Genomic DNA, 12,237 nt, shown 5'->3' with positions numbered 1-12,237 from the left:
CACTGTTTCCCATATATTTTGGGTTGTTATGTATTCATTTTCAGTTATTTCCAGGAAGTTTTTATTTCTTCTTTGATCTCATTGGTAACCCATTGATTGTTTCATAACATGCTATTTAGCCTCCATGTGTTTGAATGTTTTTGAGTGTTTGTGCTGTAGTTGATTTCTAATTAAATGTTACTGTGATCCGAGAAGATGCTTGATACTATGTCAATCTTCTTGAATTTGTAGAGATTTGCTTTGTGTCCTAACATGTGATCTATCTTTGAGAATGTCCCATGTGCACTTGAGAAGAATGTATATTCTGCAGTTTTGGGGTGGAATGTCCTGTAAATGTCAATTAAACCCATCTTATCTAGTGTGTCATTTAGGTTCACTGTTTCCTTGTTGATTTTTTGTCTGGTAGACCTATTCAGCTAAGTCAGTTGGGTTTTAAAGTCCCCTAATATGACTGTATTACTATCAATATCTCCCTTAAAGTCCTCTAGAAGTTTTTAAAAATATTTGTGCGCTCCTATATTGGGTGTATATAGGTTTATCAAGGTTATATCCTCTTGTTGGATTGATCCCTTTAGTATTCTATAATGACCCTTTTGTCTCTCATTATGGTCTTCATTTTGAAGTCTATTTTGTTTGATATGAGTATTTCTACCCCAGTTTTTTAAATTTCCATTTGAATGGAAATTTTTTTGCATTCCTTCACTCTCATTCTGTGTGCATCTTTTGTCCTGAGGTGGGTCTTTGGTAGATAGCATATATTTCAGTCATGTTTTCTTATCCATGCAACCACCCTATATCTTTTTATTAGGGTCTTTAATTAATTTATATTTAAGGTTAATATTGATAGGTAACATATACCTATGTTTCTCTATTTCTACTTCTAATTACAGCAGTTCTTTTAGCATTGCCAGTAATGTTTTAGTGGTGATAAACTCCTTCAACCTTTTTTTGTCTGGGAAGCTCCTTATTTCACCATCTATCTTGAATGATAACCTTGTTTGCTAGAATAATCTTGGCTTCAGATCCTTGCTTTACATTACCTTAAATACTTCATGGCATTTCCTTCTAGCTTGTAGAGTTTCTGATGAGAAGTCAGCTGTCAGCCTTATGGGGGCTCCTTTGTAGGTCGCAGATTGCTTTTCTCTAGCTTCCTTTAAGATTCTTTATCTTGAATTCCTGGCCTTTCGATTGTGATGTGTCTGGGTGTGGGCCTCTTTGGATGCCTTTTGCTTGGGATTCTGTGTGCCTCCTGAACTTGTGTGACTTTTTCCTTGACCAGGTTAAGGAAGTTTCTGCTATTATTTCTTCAAACAGGTTCTCTCACCCTTGCTTACTTTCTACCTCCTCTGACCTTCCTATAATGTGAATATTGTTACATTTCATGTTTTCCCACAGCTCCCTTAGACTGTCCTCCTGTTTTTAATTATTTTTTTCTTTTTGGGTCTCTGACTGAGTGATTTTTTTCTACTCTCTCTTCTAATTCACTGATCCAATCCTCAGCTTCCTGTAATCTGCTGTTTATTCCTTCCAATGTATTCTTTATTTCTGCTATGTCATTCTTAATTTCCTTCATAGTTGCCATATTTATTTTCATGCTGTTGACCATCCTTACAATCAGTACTCTGAACTCTATATCTGATAGATTCCTTATCTCCATTTCATTGAATTCTTTTTCTGGAGACTTCTCTTGTTCTTTCATTTGGTGCTCATTTTTTCATCTCCCCATTTGGCTGCCTATTTGGGTTTGTTACTGTGTATTAGGTAGGTCTGCTAGGACTTTCAGTCTTTTTTGGGGGGCGGGTCTCTAGTGCAGGCCAATATCAGAAACAGTTTGTGACTGACCCTGATACCCTGTTTGGAGCTACCCACAACCCTCAGCTTGAGATCTCCCCTGCTGGGGCTGGGTGCATTTGGGCTGTACCAGGATGCACACCAAAGTCTATTTTTCCAATGCCTGGGTCCAGAAGCAGATCAGGCAAAGTCTCAAAACACTCTGAGGTCTGCCTCTGCCTGCAGGCTGGTTAATGTGATTCTCTCAATGAGCCTCAGGCTGTAGAAACTCCCCAGGTTGGGGTGGCTGGTTATCAGTCTCTTAACAAGCCTCAGGCTGTAGAAACTCCTGTAGGTAAGGCTAGAGGTTTTCCAGCAAGGTGGGATTATTTCTTCCCCTCTCAAGCAAAAGTCACAAACTGTCAGCTCAGAAAGATGTTCCCCAAAGCCCGGGGGAATGACTGGGCAGAGGAATCCAGATGGGTACTGCCTGATCTCACTATCCAGAGCCCACAGCCCCAAACTCTCCCCACATAGTTCCAGTCCACTCTGCCCTTCCTCTGCCAGAGCCCAAGGTGAGTGGCTGCACCAGAAACTTTGTGCATTGGCTTTTAAAGAGAGTGCCCGCAGTTCCAACCACCTCTCCCTGACAGACAGAAACAGCCACTTTTCACAGCTAGATGTTATGTGGGCCCCTTTCTCAGTTCTGGTACTCTTGGCCTGGAGTTTAGGCCACAGAATCCTCAGTGGGAACCCCCCACAGCTGAGCTATCCCTCTGGACCTTCACCTGTTGCCTGTGGGAGGTCAGCCAGCCTTCTTGCGCCTCCACACTTCCTACCAGTCTCTATGTGGTCTCCACTTTCCCTCCTTGATTATGAGGGTGCTCTCCAGCTCATCTTCAGTTAGTTTTCAGGCTGTTTTTTCTTTATTTTAGTTGTAATTCCAGTTTGGTCCAGGGAGAGTGTCTGTGTTTCGTCCACTCAGTTTACCAGGACCTTCACCTGTTGCCTGTGGGAGGTCAGCCAGCCTTCTCGCGCCTCCACACTTCCTACCAGTCTCTATGTGGTCTCCACTTTCCCTCCTTGATTATGAGGGTGCTCTCCAGCTCATCTTCAGTTAGTTTTCAGGCTGTTTTTTCTTTATTTTAGTTGTAATTCCAGTTTGGTCCAGGGAGAGTGTCTGTGTTTCATCCACTCAGTTTACCACCATCTTTAATCTAATCTTAAATTTATTGAGACTTGTTTTGTGTTCTAACATGTGATCTATCCTAGAAAATGTTCCATGTGAACCTGAAAAGAATGTGTTTTGCTACTTTGGGGTGAAATACTTTGAAGATATCAATTAATTTCATCTGATCTAGTGTGTCATTTAAGGCCAGTGTTTCCTTGTTGATTTTTATCTGGAAGATCTATCAATTAATTGAGGTGTTAAAATCCCCTACTATGTCTGTATTACTGTCAATCTCTCCCTTTATGTCCATCAAGATTTGATTTACATATTTAGGTGTTCCTATGTTGGGTGCACAAAGGTTTACAAGGATTATATCCTCTTGTTGGATTTCTCCTTTTATCATTATACTTTGTCTCTTACTATAACTTTGGTTCCTGTGTTTGTTTTTTGCTAATCCTCACCTGAGGATATTTTTTATACTGATTTTTAGAGAGAAGGAGAGAGAGAGAAACATCGAGGTGAGAGAGACACATGGATTGATTGCCTCTCACAGGTGCCCTTATGGGCTAGGGATTGAACCTGAAACTCAGGTACATGCCCTTGACCAGGAATCAAACCCATGATCCTCTGGTGTATAAACTGACATTTTAACCACTGAGCAACATCAGATAGGGCTAGCTTTGGTTTTAAATTCTATTTTGTCAGGTATAAGTACTGCTATCCCAGCATTGTTTTCATTTCCATTTGCATGAAATATCTTTTAACATCCCTTTCCTTTTCGTCTGTGTGTATCTTTCATTCTGACATAGGCCTCTTGTAGACAGCATATTTATGGGTCTTGCTTTCTTATCCATTCAGTTACCCTATGTCTTTTCATTGGAGTATTTAAGCTATTGACATGTAAAATGACTATTGATAGGTACATTTTCATTACTATTTTATTCATTTAACAATGCTCCTCTTTTCTTACTCTTTTTCTCCTTCAAAAGACCCTTTAACATTTCTTGTAATACATGTTTGGTTGTAACAAACTCCTTTAGCTTTTCTTGTCTTGGAAGCTCTTAATTTCTCCTTCAATTTTAAATGATAGCTTTTCTGGGTAAAGTAATCTTGGTTTGGGTCCTTCTTTTGCATCACTTTGAATATTTCATGCCAACTCTTCTGGCCTGAGGTATTTCTGTTGAGCAATCAGCTGTCAGTCTTATGGGAACTCCCTTACAGATACTAACTGTCTTTCTCTTGCTGCTTTTAGGATTCTTTTTCTTTAACCTTTGCCATTTTAATTATGATGTGTATTGGTGCAGATCTCTTTGGGTTCATCTTGTTTTTGGCTCTCTACACTTCCTGGACTTGTGTGTCTTTATCCTTCACTAGGTTAGGGAAGTTTTCAGTCATTATTTCTTCAAATAGATTCTCAATCCCTTGCTCTTTCTCTTCTCTTTCTGATACCCCTGATGCAGACATTGTTATACTTAATTTTTCCCCAAATGTCACTAAAACTATCCTCATTTTTTTTAATTCTTTTTTTTTTTTTTTGATTGATATTCCAAGATAGCAGGGGATTGAGTGGAAGCTTCACTGACACTCTCTGGGGACCAAAATAAAATTACAATTAAAATATAGAAAAAAATCCTGTAAAATCAACTGAATACTAGCTGGAGAGAATCCTTATAACCAAGGATGAAAGATGGATACTGCATAGAGACTGGGAGGAAGTGTGGTGACATGAAAGGGCTGGCTGGGCTCCCACAGGCAGGAGCTGAAGTTCTGGACAGATGTCACAGCTGTGGAGGGTTCCCACTGAGAATTCTCAGGTATAAACCCCAAGCTAGGCTTCCTAGCCCAGAGGACAAGAACTAAGAAATGTGCCCACATAACATCTGGCTGTGAAAAGCAGCAGGATTTCTGTAAACCAGGGAGAGATGGCTGGAAATGCAGAAACCCTCTAAAAGGGCCAATGCACAAAGTTTCATGTGCAGCCACTCAGCTTGGGCTCTGGACGAGGGAAAGCAGAGTAAATGAGAGCTGTGTGAAGAGAATCCACAGGTGCTGTCTTGGGTAATAGATATCAGAGGGCAGCCATCTGGATTCCTGTGTTGAGTCATTCCCCTATACTGCAGAGGATATCTTTCTCAGACAGACATTTACCTTCCAAGCAGCTTTTGCCTGGGGAGAAGCAATTGCCCCACCTTGCTGGGAAGCCTCTCATCCCATCCTGTGGAGTTCCTACAGCCTGAGGCTCATGAAGAAACTGAATAACAGCCTCTGGGTGCTTTGAAACTTTGCCTGATTTGCTTCTGGAACCAGGGCTTGGAAAAGCAGACCTTGGTACCCATCTTGGTCCTGTCCAAACACACCCGTTTTCAGCAGAGGGAACAAAAAGATGTGGAGTGCAGAAAACTTCAAACATGGTACTCAAGGCCAGTCACAAATAGCATTTGACTTTGGCCAGCACCAGAGACCATGCAAAAGACTGGGAGTCCTAGCAGATCTAACTAATACATAGAATCTAAACAGGCAGTGAAAGTTGGAAGAGAAAAAAACAACTCCCAAATCAAAGAACAAAAGTATTCTCCAGAAGAAGAGCTAAATGAAATTGAAATAAGTAATATATCAAATATAGAGTTCAGAATACTGATCATAAGGATGCTCAACATCTTGAGAAAGTAAATGGAAATGATGACGGAAATTAAGAATGACATAGTAGAAATTTAAAAAATTAAAAATAAAAAAACATTGGAAGGAATAAACAGCAGATTACTGGAACCTGAGGATCAGATCAGCAAATTAGAAGATGGTAGAAAAAAATCAATCAGAGAACAAAAAAGAAAAAACAATTTAAAAACAGGAGGACAGTTTAAGGGAGCTGTGGGCCAACATGAAACATAACAATATTCACATAATAGGAGTGCCAAAAGATCTAGAAAAGTAAGAAAGTGTTAAAGAACATGTTTGAAGAAATAATGGCAGAAAACTTCTCTAACCTGGTCAAGGAAAAAAACCACACAAGTTCAGGGGCACACAGAGTCCCAAGCAGGAAGAACCCAAAGAGGCCCACACCCAGACACATCATAATTAAAATGCCAAAAATTCCAGACAAAGAGAAACTCTTCCTATTCTAAAGGAAGCTAGAGAAAAGCTATGTTACTTATAAAGGAGCTCCCATAAGGATGTCAGCTGATTTCTCATCAGAAACTCTACAGGCCAGAAGGGAATGGCATGAAGTATTCAAGGTAATGCAAAACAAGGATCTGAAACCAAGACTACTCTGTCCAGCAAGGCTGTCATTCAAAATAGATAGTGAAATAAAGAGCTTTCCAGACAAAAAAAAAGCTAAAGGAATTTATCACCACCGGACCAGCAGTGCAAGAAATATTAAAGGGACCAGTCTAATAAGAAGTTGAAGTAGAAAGAGGAACATAGGCATAAAGAAATAAAATGGCAGTGGATAAGTACCTATCAATAATAACCTTAGCCTGGCCAGTGTGTCTTGGTGGTTGAGTGTCAACATATGATCGAGGAGATCGAGGTTCAATTCCTCATCAGAACCAATGCCTGGGTTGCAGCCTGTATCCACAGTGGGGGCCATGTAGGAGGCAGCCAATAAATTACTCTCATTATTAATATTTCTATCTCTCTCTCCCCCTTTCCATTTCTCTCTTAGAAATCAATAAAAATATTAAGAAAATAACCTTAAATATAAATGGTTTAAATGTTCCAAACAAAAGATATAGGGTAGCTGAACGGATAAGAAAACATAATCCAAATATATGCTGTCTACAAGAGACCCACATCAGAACAAAAGATTCACACAGGCTGGACAAACTTCTGGAGGATTTTAAAGAGAGATCAACAGCAATATAATCACAGCAGGGAACTTTAACACCCACTGACTTTACAGGATAGATCTTCCAAACAAAAAATTAACAAGGAAATACTGATTCTAAATGAAACACTAGATGAGATGGATTTAACTGACATTTACAGAACATTTCACTCCAAAGCTGAAGAATATGGATGTTCCTCAAGTGCACATGGGGCATTCTCAAAGATAGAACACATGTTAGATCACAAAACAAGTCTCTACAAATTCAAGAAGATTGAAATCATATCAAGCATCTTCTTAGACATTTCCACCATGGAATACAATGCAGCTGTAAAACTGAAGGATCCCTTACCTTTTGAGACAGCATGTTGGGAACTGGAGAGTATTATACTAAGTGAAATAAGCCAGTCAAAGAAAGACAAGTGTCACATGGTCTTACTCATATGTGGAATATAATGACCAAAGTAAACTGATGAACAAAATAGATCCAGAGACAAAGAAGCATGGAACAGACTGTCAAATCTCAGAGTGAATGCAGGGCAAGTGGGTAGAGATTAACCTAAGAAATTTTATGCATATATGCATAACTCATGGACACAGACAATTGTGTGGTGAAAGCCTGAGGTGAGGGACGCAGAGGGGAGAGGATTAATGGGGGGAAAAGGGAGACATCTGTAATACTTTCAACAAGTTAAAAAATAAATAAAATTCTTTTTTCTTTTTGGTGCTCTGTTTTGGGGGTCTTGCTACCTTGTCTTTCAAATTACCAATTCAATCCTTTTTTCATCCAATCTACTGTTTATTTCTTTTAGAGTATTCTTACTTTCCTACTGGTTAATTTTCATGGTTTCTATCCTTTTTTCATGTTATAGTTCTAAGTTTTTTGAGCATCCTTATAACATTTTTTGAACTCCCTATCTGATAAATTGCTTGCTTCCATTTCATTTAGCTCTTTTTCTGGAGATTTCTCTTGTTTTTTCACTTGGGTCATGTTTCTTTGTCTCCCCATTTAGGCTGCTTCTTTGTATTTGTTTCTATATATCTTCTAGGTAGATCTGCTATGATTCCCAGTCTTGGTTGGGTGACCTTATGTAGTAGGTATCCTGTGATGCAGTCTCCTTGATCACCTGAGCTGGGCACTCCAGGAATGTCCCTTGTGTGGGTTATGTTTGCCCTCCTGTTGTAATTGAATTTTGATAGCTATTGGCCCATTCATGTGTGGGGTGGACCGTCAGGCTGGCTGGCTGTGAGGATTAACCTGGACGTGCTGTATGTGCTGCTGTGCAGGTGCTGACCACACAAAGCAGAATTCACCTCAGCAGGGTCTGCTGCCCTCTGAGATTTTCCTTTGGATATGTAGCTTGTAAAGCTAACAATTGGATCCTGATCTAATGTTTAGTGAAGACAGCCACTAGGTGTGTTGTTTCTGGGGCCTCTTGTAAGGAATCTTGTGCAGGCCAATGTCAACTGCTGCCTGTGACTGGCCCTGGGCAACCTATTTGGAGCTACAAAGCAATCCACAGTTTGTGGCTGCCTCTGCTGGCCTTGTATGTGTGTGGGAAGAACCAAGCTGTGCACCAAGGCTGGCTTTCACCAGCACTGGCCCTGGTTACAAGTCAGTAAAAGTCCCTAGGTACCCTGAGATCTGCCTCTGTCTGCCTCCACCTGCCAATTAGGTTCAATCACTGAAAGAGCCTCTAGGAGTGAGTGGTATTCACCAGACTGATACAGGTTCAAACTATTTGCCAGTGCTGGGTCTGAGACCACTCAGCTGTTGTCCCAGAGTACAGCTAGACTAGGTGCCACCTGCTGGGTGCTCACAGACCTTTATAGTGTGGTGGGGTCACAGGGAGTCATCAGGGTGAAGCCAGCAGTGTTTATCAGGCCCAAACAGACCAAGATTTGATCATATGAAGGGAGGGTTCTGCACTGGTCATATGTGCAAAGGATAAATGTCCCCCATCCTAGAGCCACACAACTCAGGTTGTCCCAGATTCTGCTTGGAGCTTGATCTCAATAGGGTAGGGCCAACAAGAGTTGGGAAAATGAGACTAGGGAGATATGCCAGTCAGGCTTGGAAGAAAGTGGGGGGGAGTGGCCCCTGCCCCATATCCACACAATCCAGTCTGTCCCAGATTCTGCTTAGACCTGGGTAGGGTGGAGTTGTGAGGAGTTGAGAGTGGGGCCACCAGGAGTCTGAAGAGTGGGGCTAACAGATCTCCCATGAGAGGGAGGGCACTAGTCAAGTTAACAGGAAAGTGGGGGAAATGGCCCCGAACCCAAAGTTACAAAACTCAGTCACTGATACCCCCTGAGTCTTCCCAGACCTCTACACCCCAGCCCAGGCAGCTGACTCCTCAGTAGAGTGAAGGCTCTGCACAGTGGGGCAACTAGGAGTTCAGAGAGTGGGGCTTTGGGGGCTTTTATAAACAAGCATCCTCAAGACACTTGGATCTTTATCAACTGTCAAATTCAATCTAAATGTAAATTTTTAAATGAGTCTCATATATTTTAAACACATTCTCTATAAATTGATTATACCATTTGTATAATCTATGAAGAGGTCTTCCAATTACCTTTTAACAATTGTAACACAAATTAAAATATTATAAATTTAAAAGGAAGCAAGTATATTTTGTGAATCTGTATTATAGTATGAAATCTTATTAACATGTTGAGAAGAAACCTAAGTACAATGCTTCCATAATTAAGGAGTAATTCTAGACAAATGAATAAGTATTTAATAAAACACATAATTATAGAATTTTAAAATGAATGCCTCATTATTTTTACTTTCCCAGATAGGAAAAACATAATATATTACTATTAGATTTAGTTAAATGTTATTTCTTTGCAATACTTAATGTTCAGCTTAAACTAAAATTCCAAGATAAATTATATTAAACAAGGTAGAGGGACTATTTAGCCACATACTGACAGAGGAAATGTTTCCTTCCAGATCCTTTCTCATTAAAAAATATTGATATTAAGTGCTATACATATTTAATTACCCCCTTTTCTAGGGTCTCACATACCTCAATGCAAAGGATGATACAATTATGCGCATAATTCTCTTAATCTTGCTTCTGCAAAAAGAATTAAAAATCAAATTCCAGAGTTTTCAAGTTTATCACAGATTTCTTCTAACATATGAGTTTAACCAGTAAACAAAGGCTTTATAAATATTTCTTTAAAAGATTCTTCAGAAGTTTCATAATAAAATGCTTTTCACCAATAACTAAAGTTTTCACCTTTCTGCTTGACTTTTTTATTTCATATGTGGAATATATAGGAATAAAACACTAAACTTTGGATGTTTAGTAACATTTCTCTTGCCTGTAAAGCTCCAATCCCAACTTTATGATAATATTAAACTTGAGGTCATCAACTAAAGCAATATAGCATGGAGACAGAAAGGAGTGGTAGAAGAGATCTATCTTCCAGCTCTCCCATTAATGAGCTGGGTAATCCTGGGTAAGTCATCAAACTTTGTAGACCTGTTTCCAAAGCAATATTAATAAAAGACTTCAGGGATGGGTAGGGAGGAAGTGACCCTCTTGTCTTGTAATACTCATCTCATAAAACAAAACACTCCGATCAATATAACAGTTAATTAGAGTCACATTTGGGGATGCAAGTGTACTCTGGAGGTAAGGAATTTAATAAGATACACTTCAAAGGAGAAATACCCTAGCAACTGGGCTCCTTCCCTTAACAGGAGAAGGAAGCTATTTATTTATTTATTTATTTATTTATTTATTTATTTATTTATTTATTAATATATCTTTATTGATTTCAGAGAGAGGAAAGGAAAGGGAGAGAGAGAGAGAAACATCAATGATGAGAGAGTCATTGATCGAGCCCACAACCCGGGCATGTGCCCTGACCGGGAATCGAACCCCGATTGCCTGGATCCTAGGTAGATGCTCAACCACTGAGCCACACCCGGCCAGGCAGGAGGAGGCTATTTAATGGATCCTCCAGTTATGCCTCATTTTACCCTATGGCTGGAGACAATGTAACCATTGGGAAGCAATTTCTTACCCTGCTGAAGCCTCCAACAGAGGATCCAAATTCCACCCCAAGTGGAACTGATCCTAAGGTAGTGCTCATAGCATGCTCCCAAGACTGGAGAATGGTGAGGGTAGATGCTGAACAGAACTGTGACATTACCAAAATTCGCCATGGATGAATATTGTTAGGCTAGCTCCCCCTCTCCTAATCTCTCTCTCCTGAACTTTCACAGGCTTAAGGAGCTGAGGCTGATGTGGATGGGGAAACTGATTAGCTAAATGAGGTGAATTCTCCCCTGAGGTTGTCATTCTCTTAATGCAGGCCCCTTCTGATCCCATGCCAACTCTTGGATATGTGGGTGGTAAAGAAATGGTATAATAAATCTGACCTTGCCTGACAAAGTGAACATATAAAATCATGCCTAACAGAATCATGGGAGCACAAAAGCATGGTTTGGGAAGTGTTAGCCCCTCCTATCTCAGTGTCTCCTAAAACTAACCAAAGTACATATACAACTGAGATTTTTTTAAAGCATGCTGTGTAAATGCAGCTTCAAACAATGAGTGTAGAGTTTTCAGGGAAAGGACTGTTACCTAATTCTACATCCAGAAAAAGTACTGTTCATATTTGGAAACAACAGACAAATACTCTCCAACATGCCACAATTCAAAGCACAGCATCCATGTACCTTTGCTAAAAACAGTTACTCAAGAACTGCTCATGGTGAAACTATAAAAATCCTAGAAGAAATCTCAGACATCTCTCATTGCAACATTTTTGCCAATATATTCCTCAGGCAAGGGAAACAAAGGAAAAAATAAACAAAAGGAACTACATCAAAATAAAAAGCTTCTTCCTGCACAGTGAAGGAAACCATCAGCAAAATGAAAAGGGAACCCACTGTATGAAAGAACATATTTGCCAATGATACATCTGATAAGGGGTTAATATCTGAAATATATAAGGAACTTATACAACTCAACATCAGGAAGACAATACAATTAAAAAATAGGCAAATGACATGAATAGTCACTTCTCCAAAGAGAGCATACAGATGGCTAATAGACGTATGAAAAGATGCTCAACATCACTAATCATAAGAGAGATGCAAATTAAACCCACAATGAGGTATCACCTCACCTGCCAGAATGGCTGCCATCAATAAATCAACAAATAGCAAGTGCTGGAGAGGATGTGGAAAAAAAGGAACCCTAGTACACTGCTGGTGGAATGCAGACTGGTGCAGCCACTATGGAAAACAGTATGGAGTTTCCTCAAAAAAATAAAAATGAAATTGCCATTTGACCCAGTGATCCCGCTTCTGGGAATCTATCCTAAGAAACCTGAAATACTGATCATCTCTCACAATCTAGGATTTAAGGTTTGTAAGTTGATAGAAGTAAAAGCATGTTGCATTTCTTCTTTCCCAGGTACAAGCCCAGTTTTAATCTGGATA

This window comes from Miniopterus natalensis, chromosome 2 (genome assembly GCF_054644295.1).
Source record: "Miniopterus natalensis isolate mMinNat1 chromosome 2, mMinNat1.hap1, whole genome shotgun sequence".
Taxonomy (NCBI): Eukaryota; Metazoa; Chordata; class Mammalia; order Chiroptera; family Miniopteridae; genus Miniopterus; species Miniopterus natalensis.
This window is presented reverse-complemented; position numbering follows the sequence as displayed.